Source organism: Eubalaena glacialis, chromosome 2 (assembly GCF_028564815.1).
Source record: "Eubalaena glacialis isolate mEubGla1 chromosome 2, mEubGla1.1.hap2.+ XY, whole genome shotgun sequence".
NCBI classification, from domain to species: Eukaryota; Metazoa; Chordata; class Mammalia; order Artiodactyla; family Balaenidae; genus Eubalaena; species Eubalaena glacialis.
This window is the reverse complement of record NC_083717.1, coordinates 21250423-21269106: the sequence shown is the minus strand read 5'-3', so window position 1 is coordinate 21269106 and position 18684 is coordinate 21250423. Positions and strand designations below refer to the sequence as shown.

Below are 18684 nucleotides of genomic sequence, written 5' to 3'. Positions count from 1 at the left end.
ATCTCTGCTGTACAACAGAGTGACTCAATTATACCCATATAGACATTCTTTTCTTTATATTCTTTTCCAGTATGGTTTATCACAGGATATTGAATATAGTTCCCTGTGCTGTACAGTAGGACCTTGTTGTTTATCCATCCTGTATATAATAGTTTACCTCTGCTAATCCCACACTCCCAGTCCTTCCCTCCCTTAACATTGTAAATCAGCTATACTTCAGTTTTTTTTAATTAAATGAAAATTTTAAAAAAATAATCATAAAAATTTTTTTAAAGATTGTTAGGGAAAAAAAAAAAGTCAAACCATCGGTCCGAACAGATTTGAGTCCTCAAACTCACGTGCCGTGTAGGACATACAGATATTCATACCTTCATTCAACAAATATTTATTGCATTTTTATGGCTTGCCAGGCACCATCCTACGTACTGGGGACTACAGTAGCTACCGTGATATTTATAACTAAATCTTCAAAAAACAAAGCCAGCCAGTGTGCTTATGTATGTTTGATGTTTAATAAATAACTCTTGGTTATTTAATGCCTGAGTGAGTTAGTTTAATAAAATACTTCTAGAGGAGTCAAGTTTTATTCCAAAAATGATCATTTTGCCCAAACGCTCCAAAATGTAAGATGCATGTAGATTTGTGATTCCATGTGTATATAATGATAGTTTGTTTCACGTATAGAGATCTATATATTTACGTATATCTCTGTATACCTACAGGATAGATAAACATTCACACATGTTCACGTGTGGATATCAATTCAGTCAAATAAATACAGGAAGACATAGCAGAAAATCTCATTTTGTGTTTGGCCTGCCCACATACTCTTCATTGCAATGTAGTCACCTTTCTGACCTTTGACTTCATGAACTGTATAATTCTTCACGTTGGTTGGTTGGTTGGTTTTGCTTCGATTCAGGATCACGGCTGATTCATAGCGCATGTGTGAGGGCACTTGACAACTGTCATTTAATGATGATAATCCCTGCCTTTCCACCTTCTTAAGAGAAGAGTAGGCGCTGAATGAGATAATGTATGTAAAGCTTTCCGAGCCCCTGAAGAAATGGGCTTGTAAGACGTTGTTTCCACTTGACAGTTTCTGTAGGCATGAAGTCTTCTTGGGTAGCAACCCAACAGATAAAATGTACTTGCTGGGGAAGAAATCAGGACACCTTGATTTGGGTGTACATTCTTCAGATTTACCTTTGCAGAATTTGGCCAGGGCTGAAATATTTGGCCTTATAGGACTGCCCCGAAGCAGCTATTTCCCTGCTGTGCCTGTGTTCTTTTACCCTAATACTCAGTCCTGCAGAAATACAAGCTAAACAAACGTAAACCTTTGCTGTTAAGATGACTTTTTAAAGGCCTGTGGTGGAGAGCGCCACCGTGCGGCCGTGGAGGAGCTCCTGGGAGGGGTGGGCGCAGAAGCCCTTACCCACCTGCGGAGCCAGGCCAGTGTGAAGAAGGGCTTAGGGTGTAGAACCGGCCCCAAGTGGGTCTCAACCAGGTGTGGCAGGATTGCTGGTCAGCTCATTGGTTTAGACCCGAGAAAGTTGGAGGGAGGAAGAAATCCGTGGCCTGGTGCTTCCCAGTCTGCTGGCCAATCCCAGGGGATCTGGAAAAGTATATTTTAGTACTTCATAAAAGACCGTTGGTATATATAAAATAGATCACTAATAAGGACCTACTGTAGAGCACAGGAAACTCTAATCAGTACTCTGTAATGACCTATATGGGAAAAGAATTTTACAAAGAGTGGATATATGTATATGTATAACTGATTCACTTTGCTGTACCGCAGAAACTAACACAACATTGTAAATCAACTTTACTCCAATAAAAAAAATTTTTTTAAACAGTTGGAAACTGTCCATTTCACCCACCGTCAAGTTTTACAATGCCACCCGAATAGTGGGCACCTCTGCTTTGGACTGGCAGGCAGTTCAGTAACTTTGATTGGCACTTACTGATGTATGGCTTTGATGACCTAAAATGAAAAACCAGTTACTTTTAAAATATGGCCCTCTCAAGACAAGGGAGCCTAAGGGAGAAAACTCATGAGGGGGTCCTTAGTGGTGGCGAGTTGAAAATGGCTGAGGCGGGCAACCAGGGTTAAAGCAGGAGCAGCTGCACCCCTTTCTGGTAACAGAACTCAGTGGAAGGCCTTCCAGTTTTGTTCTGCAAGCAACATAGTCTCAAATACCAACCTAATTAATAGGACGGTTCTGAGGGCTTATCGGAGCCAGCCTGCGTGTGACCTAGCACGGGCGCCTGGCCAGATGTGCGTTGTCACCTGTGTCATGGCTTAAGGAATGTTGGTCTCTCACAGTAACAAGTGAAGGCACGAGGGGATGGATGGCACAACGGCAGAATGAAGTCATAGTTAGAGTTCGGAGTTTATCATCCCTCTGTGGTATGTCAGGATTCAGTTGGGAATATTTGGTTCACTTACACAGATCTCATTTCCCACCAGGTTGATAAGATTTCATTCAAGAGAAGAATGTGGGGAAAATCCATGAATTTGACTAAAGGTCTGGATGGAATCGCAGAGGAAAGGATTATGACAGTCAGATGAAAGGGGGAATTTTTAAAAAATAAAGTTGGAAAAGAGTCCAAATTCTGTCTTTGGAGTATGCAGTCTCCGTGAGAATGCATCACCCAAAATATGACTAGCGTGCGGACAGAGCTTGACTCTTTCAGGTGGGAGCTGAGCCCAGCTCAGGAGACTGGCCAGTGGAAGTGGGCTGGCCAGTTCAGAGCCTCCAACTCTGGGCCACCAAAAAGTGTATGACGGGAGGTGTGGAGAGAGTTCGGCCAGGAGCCCCAAGGTCCTTCCCCAGCCACGAAGAAATAGAGAGTGGCTGAGCTGGAGCCAGGGAGGCCGGCATAAGAGGGAGCCTTGGAGCTCCACTGCTGGGCCGGATCCGGTCTGATTGGGCGCAAGGGAAGCAGACCGGCCACTGGGAGGGAGGGGGGCAGGGACAGAAGTTTCATGTGTCTTCTGCTTGTTGTAGCCCTGGACCATCACAGTACACGGGTGCTCAGGAAGCATCGTTAGGATTATGACATAAGCTATTAAAGTTGTTCTGATAATAAAGCAGTATTTCAGGACCGTATCATTCCTGCTCTCACTGCCCACAAGTCACCGAGACGAAAGGATAAACAGTCAGCAGCACCTGCGGGAGGCTGCAGAAAGGGGCACCGTGACCACTGTTCTCTTTTGTCCTCCTTATTGTTCCTGACCGTCGATACCTCCCATCAGTACTCAAAACGCAGATTCGCGCTGCCACCCCTTCCTCCACCAGCACTTCAGAACACTCAAGAGTCCGTCCTTTCTTCATTCAAAGAAAGGAAGTGGTTGGACTGGGATGATTCTTAGAGTCCTTTCCAGCTTTGAGAAAGTGTTCTTGGCCTTCTATGCATTGGCTACATTAGTGGCCTATTGAATTCAAGAAAACCTATCTAGATGGATAGGTAAGTAAATAGATAGGCAGGAGGTAGATAGATGTCTCTGACTTGACTCGCTTCAGGTGTGGCTCAGTGACTGTAGAGGACTTGGTACAGACACATCTGGACCATCCAAGGTGTGACGCTCCACTTTGAGATTCTCGGCACATCTGCTTCCCTCTGCCCTCTGGTTGAGAACCAGCAGGGGGCTTAGCAATCATGATTCTTCCGCCAGGGAACAGAGAAAGGAAAGGGAAGGCAATGAATGCCATCAAGTCGGTCTGATTCCTTGCTTCCGGCCTTGGTTTGACAAGGGTGTTCAGCCTAACGAGGCTCCGGGATTACTGGTGGATTTCCTTTATCTGTTTGGTCACTGTCGCCAGTCCCCGTGGATAAAGTGAGTTGCCTGTGTTTGTAGACGGCTTTCTGATGTTTATTTGTTTTCCCTCCTAAAAGCATTTTGGGTGATGTATCGATAGCATTCACCTTGTTATACGGAGGACATGGAGACTCCAGAAGATTAAATTAACTTCTCTGCCCTCCCCTGGCGCAGCAGTGACGGAACTAGAATTAGAGGTCACAGTCGGTCAGCCTCCCCAAAAGCTTGGCCTCCTGACAGGGGATTTTGGCCTGATGCTCCCCGCCTCGGAGGGAGCAGGGTGTGTGACTCAAGGGGCCAACACAGCATAACAGTGAAAATCAGTACAAAGTGACGACTCTTTGTCAGCGGCCCAGGTATCAGGCCCCTGACGACGGAGGCTCTCGGGATGTATACTTTGCATTGTCTCCGCCGCTCCACGAGGCATGTGTCATCCAGCCCCTTTGCTGGTGAGGAAGCTGAAACTCAGAGAAAGGGAGTGACTTGTCCAGGGTTGTACAGCTGGTAACCGGGAGTTGACAGTCAGATTCAGACCAACATCCCTGGCACCTGTAGACTTTGCACCCCACTGGTCGGGGCAGAGGCTTACAGGTCCTAAGCCCCGTTGGGCCCCACTGTTTCAGGGGACCTCCAGCAGGAAGTGTGTTCCCGTCCATGGCTTCACTGATAAGCTCCGGATGACCACCGTGGCTCCCCGTGCAACCGTCCTGGAAACAGATCTGAAGCCCCAGCACTCCTGCTAGCCGTGCCGCACGGCGATCTCACCTAAGGGCCAGAGTGCCTGGGCCCGGGCTTTCCCTTCCCAGCAGCCGGCCGGGCGCCCCATCTGCAAGTCGGTCCTGTTGCCACGAGTTGGGGCTCCAAGGTCCCCTGAAACTGGGCAGGCGAGGCAGGGTTTGCTGGTAACCCGGGTACCAGGTGACTGGCACCAGGCCCTCTAAGAGGGAGCCGCAGATCAGAGGCAGTCATTATGGTAAGAGGAACCGCTTTGCAAAATGATTATAAATGCAACACTTTTCTCCAGAGGAGTGTAGCTTTACCAACATCAGCTCATTAACATTCAGGTTATTAGGGTTCTCTTCTTTATCTGCATCCCCAGGCTCTTGGTCCCAATCCGTAATCTGCATTCTAATGTCCTGTCTCCATCCAGCTGGCCTCCTCACCCTCCCCCATCTCCGGGCTCCACGTCCAAGGGGGGAGGGCAGGTGGGGGCCTGGGCTCATCTCCGAAGATTAAGCGTAAACCCCATTACGTGCCGCCCAAAGCATGAGGCAGCAGGCTGTGGCCGTGGGAAGCAACTCGGAGGGGTTCCAGCCCAGCCTCCCTCCCCCCACCCCGCGGCCCCGAGGAGACCTGGGGGCCTTTATAGAACAGACTTACCCTCTTACTTTATGCATGAGGAACCAGGGTCTGGGGGTGGGGGAGTGAAGTCTGCAAAACCATCCAGGCATCTGAATCCTCTGCTTCTGAAAATGAGGGACCAGACTCCCCCACACACACAAGGGCACTTAAATATGCAGCGAACGCCACAGATGGGGTTGTACATCCTCCCTGAGCAGCCTCACCGAACAGTCACTGCTGTCCTCTTGGCCACGGCAAGTTGAGGGCAGGGAGACTAGGTCAGCGGATGCTTTGCCATGGGTCCGGGGGGCTCAGATGTCCTTCTCCCTCTGTCCCCATCCAGTCATCTGCTCTGTGCTCCCCCTTTGTCAAGAGGCAAGTTAGGATCAAAGGCTGAAGGATCGTTGAAGATATTAGGGCAGTTTATGTGGTTAATTCTGTCCAGTCATCACGCTGTGATTTCTGTGTTGGTAAGAATGTGGCTAAGTGGATGATTGTACAGGCTTAGACTTTTGTCACCTCTGCCGCTGTCTTGGTCATGGGAGCATGTGACCCTGGACGTGTGGGGTTCTGAGACCAGGAGTTCTGTGCTCTCTAGGCCACCGATATGTCTACGTTACTGTCCTCCATCAGGGACAGGAAGGACCATGTAAGAGCAAAGAACAGGTTCCCTGGAAACTCATCTCCACCCCTGGAAGGTCCATGGGGTATGTTTCAGGCTGTCCAATTCCACGTGTTACGCACTTGCCCATACATAGACTGTATCGTCATTTCTTCAGAAGAGCATATATTGATATTTAAATACATGCCAGGAGACTGTGCCAGATGTTTTGCATTAAGCGGTATATGGGGTCCAGGGTACATTTGATGAACGGTCAACAAGTTGTGTGGATTAGGAAAGAGAAAATTCAATGGTGTCCTTGCCTATATCCTGCATCTTAGGTGTAAAGTCAGACCAGTAGTTGTTAGAACCCCAGGAGGAGTAGGTCTCTAGCAGATTTGGGTTGAGTAAACCTTTTGTCTGTGTGCCTGATATTTTCCATTGGCTTTCAGAATTTAGATAATTTTAACCAAATAATCAATGTTCAGTTAATAGAAATCATAGTAATAGTGAACATTTATTGACCACTCCATCTGTCTTGGGCACAGTGCCAAGGGCTTTTATATATGGCTGAGCTCATGTTAATGATAAAATACTAGGTAAATAATTAGACAGTGAGTTATAATTTGTTTTCTCACTCTGGTTGCCTTTTCAACTCGAAGTCCGTCACTCTCAACCCAAGAAACTTTAAGTAGCTATGGCTATTCGAGAAAATCTCTTTGACAAATCAGTGAGTATCTCTTATGGCTAATAATTTCCCTTCTCCAACTGAACTAGATGCAGGTTAGATGGGAAAGACAGCTGGCAGCTAATTTCAGGTGAGCTTCTCCTTGTCGTCTTCATCCATTGCTAATACCTGGTTTATGATTTACTAATACTTATAAGCTATCATTTAAAGAGGAAGAGGAGTGTTAGCCCAGATTTCGGTGAGTTCTAGCTTACATTTCTTCTGCTCATGGAGGCATTAACTATAATCACAACCCCTAAAAAAATCTCACAGATACTGTTGAGTCATTTATGAGAGAATCTCCATCACCAAGTTACTTAAATCACTCCTGAGTCAGAGTTGCCACATAAAACCCCTGGAGGTCATTGACAAAAACTACCATTAGTAAGGAAAATAAAAGTAAGAGTCACAAACCTAGGAAATCCATGGCGAATTTCAGTAGATTTCTGTTTATTTGAATGTTGTTCTCTGGGTCAGCAGAGGAACACAGGGCATGTGGAGGAAAATAGACCAGATCTGATCATAAGTGTTTTTAGAAACAACACCGTCCAACACCCTCACTTTATGGTCGAGGAAACTGAAGCACAGAGAGGTTAGGTGACGTGTGGAAGGTCACACAGCCACTTGGCGGTGGACGTGGGACAACTCATGTCTCCCAGCTCTGCCCCTGTTGTTCTTTTCAGCACCTCATGTCCCCAGAACTTCTGTCCAAGATGATGCCAAAAACATCATTTTAAAGAGTCAGAAATTCAGAGCCCAGATTACCAGTCTGTCTGTGGATTACACTCTGTGATATGAGGTGACTGAACATGGTGATTCCTTTTCTCCTTTCCATTCTCTGAGAAAGACCCAGAGAGATAATGATAATATTCTTCCTGGCCATTTACCTAAAATGATAGATGAATGAGGTGAATTTATAAAGAATGGAAGAAGAAAAAGAAAGTCCTTAACCTTTAAGTCCATTTGCATCTACAGCTGGGGCAGTGATTTGTAACCCTGGCTGCACGGCAAACTCACCCGGGGAGCTTTTGAAACTACACATGCCCAGGCCACACCTCAGGCAAATTAAGTAAGAATCTCTCGAAGCTGGGAGCCCAGCATCAGTATTTTTAAAGTTCTCCCAGCGACGGGCAGATTTGAGAACCGAAGCTGGGAGAATGAATCATCTTCAACCCCCAGGGACGGGTGGTGGCGATTAACTGTTTCCTCCTTCCACTGCCCATCCGGATGCCTGGGAGCACCCTTACCTGCTGTTTATCCTCCCACAAGTACAACATAGCCTTGCTACTCAAAGTGTGGTCCATCAACCAGTGGCATGGCCATCATCTGGGAACGTGTTAGAAATGCTCTCCAGCCCCGCCCCAGAACTGCGTCTAAACTAGATCCCCGGATGATGCATATGCATAGCATGTAAAGTTTGATGCTTACTCACTGGTAGAAACAAGCCTCACCCGTGCTGCTCTCCTGGGAATCTATCGCAGTTCCCTTTAAGATGCTCTGGATGTGTGTGCATACACACCTCTTGTCTGCGCTGAATTGATCTGTTCGCTCATCTGAGTCCTGGGTGCACCAGGATGACCTGACTGTCCAGGACAGGTGAAGAAGGAGATAGGGAGGTCACTGGCCAGAGGAGGGGATCCTTTGTTCTCCAGCATCCATGTTTCCAGGCACCTGTATTTTTCTATCCCATCAACACTCGAAGACCTGCCGGAAAATCTCCCATGAATGAGACTTACACAGAATTCATGCATCCCAGACTGGAAGGGGACAAGTGGAGTGGGTGCTATCTTAAGCCTAGTTCTGTTCTGAAGCAAGAAGAGCGATTTCTGCCACAAAGAGTTAATCTGTAATACTCGGCAGCCCAGCCCCACCTCGCAGGAACCATAGTCTCGTAGAATCCCTGCTGCTTCATCATTCGTGGACTTGAAATGCCTTGCCAGGAAAGCAGGGTGCTTGCTCTGCTGTTTCTCTTGATAAGCCTGAGAGACAAAGAAAGCGTAACCACCACCCAAACGCTAGGGTAGAGTAGACTGTCTCCTAATAAGAGGTGCTTTATGTACCTTGGTGTACCTGTACGTTTCTGCAGTTTGGGAGGCTGAAAAGGAAGGTCATCTGCCCTACAGAGTCATTGTGAGATTTCCTCTTGAGTGAGTTCTTGTTTTCCATCCATACTTCTTATAAATCTGGAGATGTCTTTCACATTTGGGCTTATTCCTAATCCTCAAACATCCTAGGTAGCAGTCTGTATGCACAGGGTCACTTGTTGCTACATAAAATGAAAACCACGGCCAGCCTTTCCCGAAGTCACATCTGTCTCTTGTCAGACCAGCATCAAAGCATGAACTGTGGCTGGTTGGCCAAAGAAGCAGCCGAGAGTGGAGAGAGGAGCCAGGCAGGAAGGGAAGCAGGTGGGACAGGACAGGAGGTGCCCAGAGGAAGAAGAGTTTCGTGCAACACCTGCTGACGGTGTATTAGACCCAAACAGAAAAGGCGACCCAGAAGGAGAACATGAGACGCAAGAGGAAAACCACCAGGCTTCCTCTGGACCTGCCACAACACACCTTGTGCTGTTTGTGTTTAGCACAGGCAACTGACTAGCTCTTGAAGAAGAACTCCCATCAGCTGGGTTTGTATACAGTTGATACATGCTCTTTCATGCTCACCTTCCTCTACCCATCTTTATATTTCAGTCTGATTAGAGCTGGATTAATAGATTTGAGCTAAAACAAAAAACAAAAAAACAAAAAAAAACCCAGCTTCTGCTTCTTCATTAGGCAGTTTGGAGGTTCATAACCCTTACTGTTTTCTCACTGGTGCTCACTGCGCCCTGAGTCCCATGAGTTGAGCCCCCTCACCCTTGGTCTTGGAAAGAAGCCAGTAACCCAGTTGACTAACCATGAACTTCTCTTACCCTTTGGGAAGGAGAGGAAAACAATGCTAAGAAGGTTTCAGTCCTTGAGTCAATCTGGTCACACCTCCTGAGAGGTGCCCCGATGAGGTAGGTCAAGGAGAAGTTCTCTGTATTGATTTTAAGGACACACACTTGTATTCTTCATCATTTGCATCACAGGTGAAAGCCACTCAGTCACGGACGGGAAAAGGAAAACAAAGAACACTCTGCATACAAGTCAGGGCTCCAGTAGGACGCAGGTCTTGCAAAGGCGACTGTGCCAGGTGCCCAGCTCCCAGAATAGCATCCCAAGGTCTCGTATGAACGGTGACCTTCAGTCTCTTTGGCAGCATTTGGTGGGACAGATGTTATGGTTTGGATTCTGGGGGCGTATTCGTCGGCATTTTATCTTGACTCTCTCCTCTAAACATGATAGGCTCTTTGAGTTTTATGGAAATGCACATATTCAGTATTTGCAGTTAGGTAACTTTTAAAAGCTTTATTGGGAACGAGGAATTTTAGCTGCGACTTTAACAAAATTCTAAATAATGAAAGAAAAAAATACACCAGCTGGCTAGGCCCAATAATGATTTATGAAAGGAGAAGCTATTTTACAAGATGAAAGAGTTCTGGAGATGGATGATGGCACAACATTATGAATGTATTTAATATTACTTAACTGTAGACTTAAAAATAGTCAATATGGCAAATTTATGTTCTGTGAATTTTACCACAATAAAAAAATTGGGGGAAAGGAGAGGCTGCATCTGGCCTAAAGCTTGGAACATTGAAGAAGCTGGATCAGAGCAGAGCTGAGTGTAGACGAGAATGGAAAGGCATCTCAAGCCGCGTGCCTTCCCAGTTCCTCATCACACGATGAAGAGAAATTATTAACAACACACTTATGAAAACATACGTTCTTCTTAACGATGGCAAGCAAAGGACTACGCCTTAGACATCACTGCATCCTAGGGTCGTTTTCTCCCACTGTCACACGTTCTCATGGCTTTCCTCTACCTCCTGTCGGCTGCTGGATCCCAAATCTTGACCTTGACATAAGACTTTTCTGCCTAGCCCCAAACCTGGACACTCGATGTCTGTAATTGGAAAGTTCCCTCCAAATGACCCACAGGAAATTCCAAAACTGAAATCCTCTCCCCTCCACAAGCCAGGCCCTCCTCGTGTGTCACCTACGTGGATGGGCGGTCCAACCAAGACAAGTAGCTGAAATCATTCTCAAGTTCTCTTCTTCTTGTCCCTCCCCTTTCCTGGACCCCATTTCTAATTAGTGAGGAAATCTGTGTTCTACCTGAGAAGCAGCTCTGGAATTTTGCCCTCTTCATCAACTGGGCCTTATCCGTTGTCATCACAGCTAATAAAAGCACAGAAGAGCTTAGGGGAATTTTTGAAGTTATCCCTCTAAGAACTACACTCATTAGTCTTCCAAGTGCTTTCCTGAAGGCGAGCGGATGGGTGGAATTACCTTCAGGACACTGGGGGCTACACGTTTCCCTCAGCCGCTCTGGGAGTGTGTGTACATCGTTGTGTTGTGTCTTCTGGCAGAAAAAAAATGGACACACATAACTGCTGAGTCTTGAGGGTGAGATGGGAACTCCGAACCGTGTCCCTTCCTCTGTCTTTGGCTTCTGCTTACACACTGTGTTCCCACTGTAAGAACACAGTCTCAGGCTTCCCAGAAGGTAGAAGTAAATACTCCTGCCTTGTGATCCACTGTGGTCTGTGCTGAAATTCACCCTCCCACCTGCTGTATTCTGTTCCCCTGACGGCTTGCGTATCAGTCTCTCCTACACAGAGCTCCAGATTCCTGGAGAAGGAATGTTCTCAGAGGCCACTGTGATGCCTCGTGCCATGGGCGCCAGCTCCACAAATGTTTGTTGGATAAATGAATTCCCAAGGAGGTAGCTTTTATTTATTCATAGACACTCACAATATCAAACAATCTCAAGAGTTCTTTACAGACCAGTGGGGTGCAAGTAGGAGGGGTGTATGTAGTCTCAGCTCTTTGGTTGTCCGTCACAATCCTTTGGGTCACGTAGACAGACCCCTGCCCTACAAACTAGAAGCACAGGGTGAGACATGGATTCAGCCAGGCAGTGAGTTTTCTGATATGATCCTTGCTTGGAATGTGAGTTTCCTAGGGCTTAAAGAGACCAAGTGGTTTGACTGTAGGTACTCAGCATTGGCAAAGCCAAGGTTCAAACCCAGACCTTATGATTCTGAGGTGTTCTTTCCACTACAAAACAAACATAAAGCAGCCTGGGTTTCCCAGACCCTCATTCGGTACAGCACGTCTGGAGAAGTAAGAAACCATCAAAGTAGATTTGCCATTTCAGATCGAGTGTCAGTGAAGTGTTCTTACTTTATTTCCTTAGGATAAATTTCTCCCATATTCTTGTCTCATGGATCCCCTTTCTAAGTTTACCTTTGCCATTTAAACTTTGGTCACATGCCATATATTGAAAGGCCCAAGCCTTGAATTTGATCTCTAGAAGACTGAGCTTCAGGATAAGGTATTTATAGAACAGTCGAACTGTCATAATTTCCCTAAGCTCTGCCAACAAGTAATTTCCAAAGTTGGTAAATGATCTCGCACGTTAGAATAGAAGGTGGAAATCAAAACGAGACAGTGATATTAAGCTCAAACTCATAAAGAATTAGCAGCGCTGGAGGGTAGATCTTCATTTGGCAAAATATCAACCAAAGTTTAGTACCACGGCAGAAGATGAGATGAATAAATATAGCTGCTAAAAACAATATCAAATGTCTTGCTCAGATGTTTAATGGATTTGCATTTTAAACATGGGTAATATGAAATAGCCCTTAAGGCATTTTTTTCAAACTTGCCATCTATTTTCAGTAGGGAATTTTTTTTTTAGCCAGTTCTCATTTGTTTAAAAAAAGAGAGAGAGATTTAACCATTTTTGCTTAAACATCATTAAGAAAGGAACATTACACTAGTTATCTCCTTTCCTTCACTTAGTACAAATCCCAAAGGCCATGGAGGTAGTTAAATAAATAAATGGGAAGAGGCTGCTGAGTGAGGTATGGTATTTATTTGTCTGTTGTAAATGAAGTTGTCATTCCTAAGCCAACCAAATCATGCATTTTTTATGAGAGGTTGCAACTTGCAGGAGATGGAAATGTTAGACACTAATTAATAAACGTGGCTGGTAAAGCAACTCAGACAACTCAGGACTCGGAAACTAAGCTGCAGCAGCAGCATTAGAATACAGAGTTCAATGGTGCTTTTCTGTTGATTGGATGAAACGCCTCTACCCTGTCAGAAGGTTCAAGGTAAAATACGGTTGGCTTAAATATTCCGAGTTAATTTTGAACCAGAGGTTTTAAAGATTTGCTTGTTAGAGGGGCATTGTGGTGGTGGCTTTGGTTTGCCTTAGAGTTGAAAGGAAACTGGAGATTACTGGATAAAGCATCGCTGATCTTAACAAGCTACTAAGAGTAGATAAGTGTCTTGGGTTGCACACGAACTGTCCATCAACTCCACGGTTGGTTTAGAGGGTAGTGTTATTTTACATCATCAAGCCGATGTTTAATTTAACTCATACAGTTTGTAAATATTGCAGATGAATTACTGGAAAGCTCTCCAAGCCTGACAAAGGAGATAGCCCACATAAACTGAATGTTTAGGGCTTCTTATGAGTCATCTGAAATGAAGATAATACAGTTCCTTGCTATGCAATATAGGAGGTTGCACTGTATGAAATTGTCACCATTCAACCATTGTCAATCTACAAAAATGGCAATTTCACATGATCAACCTAGTAACTTGACATATTGGTGTTTCTGTGTAACAGATATAAAGCAGTTGTATTGTCAAGGAAAATACTCTGTGTAGATGCACGGGAAGGGTCATGATGCCTTTTTGTGGGTGAGCCTATGGCAGAAGTACCAGGAAGAGGGAGTTCTCCAATTTGACTGGAAGAGAAGGGAAATGTAGAACAATGATGAGAAGTAAGCCTGAAAAGGTAATTTGGGGGCAAAGCATGGAGTTCCTTGAAAGACAGGCCAAGGAGCTGGAATTTAATTTGGCAGATAATTGAAAGTTTTTGAACAGGACAGAGACATGATTACACCTGCGTTTTCGACGGATTAAGTAAGGCAGCGGTGTGTATGATGGTCTGGGAGACAAGGACCAGAGTGCATGGAGACCACTGCAGGAATCTGAGTGAGCCGGAGTGAAAAAGAAATTTGGTGGAGACAGATCTAAAGTGAGAATTCCAAGAGGCAGAAAAGTAAGCCAGTTTAGCCAGGGTATTGGTTCCATGAGGGGCCTGGAAACGCAGACCCGGCAGCTGCTCCCATCCCTGAGATGATGCTTCTTTAGCACCAAGTTCAGCCCAGCACCGACGTTTCCAGTGAATGACCGAAATCTAAGTGCAATGTGGGCAGTTTTCACTGTCCAAAGGATATATCCTATGGGGACGAGGCAGGGGTGTGGCTGGAATTGAGTAGAGATAATCCTAGGAAGCAGTACCAGGAATTGTCAGGAACTGAGTTGAGTCCTGGGAAGGGGGTGGAGAGATCGGGGGAGGAAACAGCCTCCCAGTTTGGCTAAGATTCCAAACTGGGTTACCAGGAGTCTGCAGGCCCTGTTGACCCAGGCAGAAGGGCCGGTTAAACAAAACGGGCATCTGCACCCAGAGTGCAGGTCAGCGAGGGAGGGGCGGTGCCATCCGCTCTCCAGTCTGCAGGCCTTGCTTCCCCCCAGTTCACAGGGTGTTGAGAACTGGGTAACGGCGACCACCTGGAAACAGCCAGGGTTGGGAAGGGAGGCACCACGAGCCCAGCGGGCTGGGCTCTGGTTTAGGCCAAGGCCGTGTGCGAGCTGAGCCCAAAGGTGCTCATGATGGGTCGAGGCTAATGTCAAAAGGACCGTTTATGTTTAAACCAGACTCATTTGTCTTAAAATACGAGATTATACTAAGTCTGTGGCCTGAAGAACCATCGTATGGGAAATGTAAGGGAAATACCAGATCATTAAATCACTCCTCCGTGGCCAGGTCAGGCACTGTTATTTCAGTGTGTATTTTCCTGACTCAGTTAGGGCGCGTGTCTAATGTAGCATCTGGGTAACATCTGGAAGAATAACTTGGAGCATCCATCACTGATTTTGGAAGACAGTTCCACAATCAGAATGAAATCATGGTTAGAAAGGATATCTGTATATTGTAAATTTTGGCTTATTAATCAGGAGTGGCTATACTCTAAGCGTCACCCAAAATCCTTGTGTGGTCTTCTGCTGCGCTTGTGATTGTCATAGTGTTGCCTGAGCAGCACCGTAATCCTACACGCCTCTTCGTCCATTAAGTCTTTCCACTTACCTCCATTTTCAAAATAGTTTTAGACCCTCCAGTCTTCTGTCATTAAAACAGGTAGATCTAAACAGGGGGTTCCAGAAAAGCTAAATACTGTCGTTCAGTTTTAACTAGTTTTGCTTTGCTTTTCACCACATTTATTTGGGAGCTCAACTAATTGTATCATTTGTTTATTCTATCCCAAAGATGCAGTGACAGAGGGAAGAACCCAAATCTTATCAAAGAAATTGCTCTCTGTTTACAATAATACTGCTAAACACAGTAATAATACCTTCTACTGAAATCACAGCTAATCAGGCACCAAATCTGACTAGAGGTTTAAAAAGTGTCATAGATTTACCTCTCTAAGTAATATAATAGTTCCAAGAAAAATTAAACTAATAAAGGATTAACATTCTTCTTAAATAGCAATGCTTCGAAAAGCCTTACGCTTGCTTTTTGTTATAACAACTATTTTTCATTCACGTTCCATGCCTCCTATTTTGAGCCTATTCATTTTTCTTCTCATTTTAAGAATAAATAAAGCAAAATGGAAGCTCGTGTTATTATTTAGTATGAAAACACAGAACCTAATTATAGCTAATGAGTGTAGTAAATGCCGGGCCGTACCTCCTCTTGTTTGTATGTGTTTTATATACAGAAGGTAACATAGGCTGAGTAGCGAGGACGCCAAGTTACAGATGGGGTTGGGGAATGCTATTTGACAGCCGATTAGAGTAATCTGTCAGAAATGATGACTTAATCACCATAACAGACTCCAACTCCCCTCATAGAATTCCACCCAGAGTAATCTAATTTTCCTGCACTATTTTATTTTATTTATTTTATTTTTTTGCCAGGACTAAATGGTTTCACTGCTTGACTTCTCCCCTCTAGTGTACCACACGATTGTAACAGAAATGTAAATAGCTAGTGTCATTACAGCAAAAAAAAAAAAAAAAAAAGCCTGCCTTTGGAGCCTGAGAAGCCAAAAGCAGACATATAATTCTGGGTTCTATAGGTTGTTTTCCCTCACTGGGTTGTTAGTATATCTGGAAAAAGCCGGGAGCAGTATTATCTGTATACTTTCCATGTGACCAAGAAAGGCTGTTCCCTCTAGTATGTTCTCTCAGCTTTTGAATGGGACCTTTTCCTTTTTCCCTCAGGGAAATCCTTTTGCTTTGTAAAATAATAATGACAATGATAATGATAACTTTACTGGGCACATATTATGCAGGCAGTGCTTTACGCATGTCACACGTATCAGTGGCTATTAGGAAGAAATAGTAATTTATTTCCACTCTAGGCTTTTTCCCCCTGGTTGTGATTTGCCATGGGAAGATAAAGGATCACTTAGGTTTCTTTGTTATTGTCATATTCAAGTCCCCTTTTATTCTTTGCTTTGGTCACTTTTATAAAAATATACGTCAGCAAATATTGGTTGAAAGTTTTCTGTGCACGTACTCTGTTAACTTAGTTAATAGAGATGCACAAAGGAGCAATTTGGAATAGTACTGTGACTCAAGGCATAGATGAATCCCATACACTGCTTCCACCAAGGAATCTGCATCTTCAGAAGGCAACTGTCTACTCAGTGTCATCCAGAATTTCCAAAGCAGTATTCAAATAAACAGGCATTGTACAATCCAGTCAGTTAGCATAAAGCCAAATACCAATGCCTATTGTTGTAAATGCTGACTTATCCAATAAGTGGTCTACACTTTGATTCATTTTATAGATTCCAGTGTACTTTTTTGCACTAACAGTTTGTGAAGAAACCACAAAATGTAGGATCAATTAATGTCAGTGATTCAAAACTATTATTCTCCTCTTGTAGAATAACTGACAGCTAATTTTGCTTGTTATCAGTTTGTTTCTCATCAACATAGGTATAGAACATTTTGGATAACTTGGCCCATGAAACAAACCTCAGAGTCCTAATTCCATTTTGCACATCTATTTTAAATGGCCTGAAGGGATTGTAGAAGAACTAGCATTTAATCTCTCTGGATTAGCGCATATAGTTCCCTTGTGGTCAAATGGCACATAGATTGGAGCTATACTTTCCTAATACAGCTATAAGGCTGTTTTTTCTTTGAATCGTGGCAGGCTTGTAAGTTTTCTTTCCTTCCTTTTTCATAGAGAAAATCTAGACAATCTTTTTTGTTCTGAGGCTAATTTAAAATATTTTACTTCCTCTTTTCCAATCTGGATGTCATTTATTTCTTTTTCTTGCCTCATTTCTCTTGCCAGGACTTCCAGTACTATGTTGAATGAAAGTGGCAAGAGTGAGCATCCTTGTCTTGTTCCTGACCTTAGAGGAAAGGCTTTCTGTTTTTCACTGTTTAGTATGATGTTACCTGTGGGCTTGTCATGTATGGCCTTTATTATATTGAGGTACATTCCCTCTGTACCCACTTTATTGAGAGTTTTTTTTTTATCATAAATGGATGTTGAATTTTGTCAAATACTTTTTCTGCATCTACTGAGGTGATCATATGATTTTTACCCTTCATTTTTGTTAATACGGTGTATCACATTGACTGATTTGCGGATGTTGAACCATCCTTGCATCCCTGGAATAAATCCCATTTGATCATGGTGTATGACCTTTTTAATGTATTGTTGAATTCAGTTGGTTTCTGCTTGTCTGGAAAATTCTTTATCTCTGTTTCAATTCTGAATGATAACTTTGCTGGGTTGAGTAGTCTTGGTTGGAAGTTTTTTTGTTTTTGTTTTTGTTTTTCCTCTCATCACTTTGAATATATTGTGCCACTCAACTTATGGCCTGCAATGTTTCTGCTGAAAAATCTGCTGATAGCCTTATGGGGGCTCCCTTGTACGTAACAAGTTGTTTTTCTCTTGCTGCTTTTAATAGTGTCTCCTTGTCTTTAACTTTTGACATTTTAATTATAATGTGCCTTTGTGTGGCTCTCTTTGAGTTAATCTTATTTGCAACTCTCCGGGCTTCCTGGATCTGGATGTCTATTTCCATCCCCAGGTTAGGGAAGCTTTTAGCCATTATTTCTTTAAATAATAATTCTTCCCCTTTGTCTCTCTGTTCTCCTTCTGGGATCACCTAGAATGTGAATGTTAGTCCTTTTGTTATCCTGTAAGTCCCTTAAGTTATCTTCATTGTTTTCATAAAAACTCATACTATTTGCAAATGATATGATATTATATAGAGAAAACCCTGGACTCCATCAAAAAACTGTTAGGTCTAATGAGCAAAATCAGTAAAGTTGCAGGATTCAAAATGAATACACAATAATCTATGGTGTTTCTCTTCACTAGTAATGAAATATCAGAAAGAGAAATTAAGAAAACAGTCCCATTTACAGTTGCATCAAAAATAATAAAATACCTAGTAATAAATTTAACCAAGGGGATGAAAGACCTGTATATAGAAAACTACAGGACATTAATGAAAGAAGTGGAAGAAGACACAAATAAATGGAAAGGTTTTCTGTGCTCATGGATTGGAAGAATTAATATTGTTAAAATGTCCATACTATCCAAGGCAATCTACAGATTCAGTGCAATCCCTATCAAAATTCCAATGATAATTTTCACAGAAACAGAACAAACAGTCTTAAAATTTGTATGGTACCACAAAAGACCCCAAATAGGCAAAGCAATCTTGAGAAAGAACAAAGCTGGAGGCAACATGCCCCTTATTTCAAAGTATATTACAAAGCTGTAGTAATCAAAAGAGTATGGGATTGGCATAAAAACAGACACATAGATCAATGGAACAGAATAGAGACTCCAGAAATAAACCCACACATATATGGTCAATTAATTTACAACAGAGGAGCCAAGAATATACAATGGGGAAAGGACAATCTCTTCAATAAATGGTGTTGGGAAAACTGGACAGCCACATGCCAAAACTGAAACTAGACCACCATCTTACACCATACACAGAAATTAACGAAATGGATTAAAGATTTTAACATA

At 43.7% G+C, this 18684-nt stretch overlaps 1 protein-coding gene across 4 annotated transcripts in view; it reads left to right on the top strand.

The window, feature by feature from the left end:
- The window catches only part of CELF2 (CUGBP Elav-like family member 2), a 518375-nt gene that overhangs the window by 411239 nt on the left and 88452 nt on the right, over window positions 1–18684 (top strand). The gene's annotated exons all lie outside the window — the stretch shown is intronic.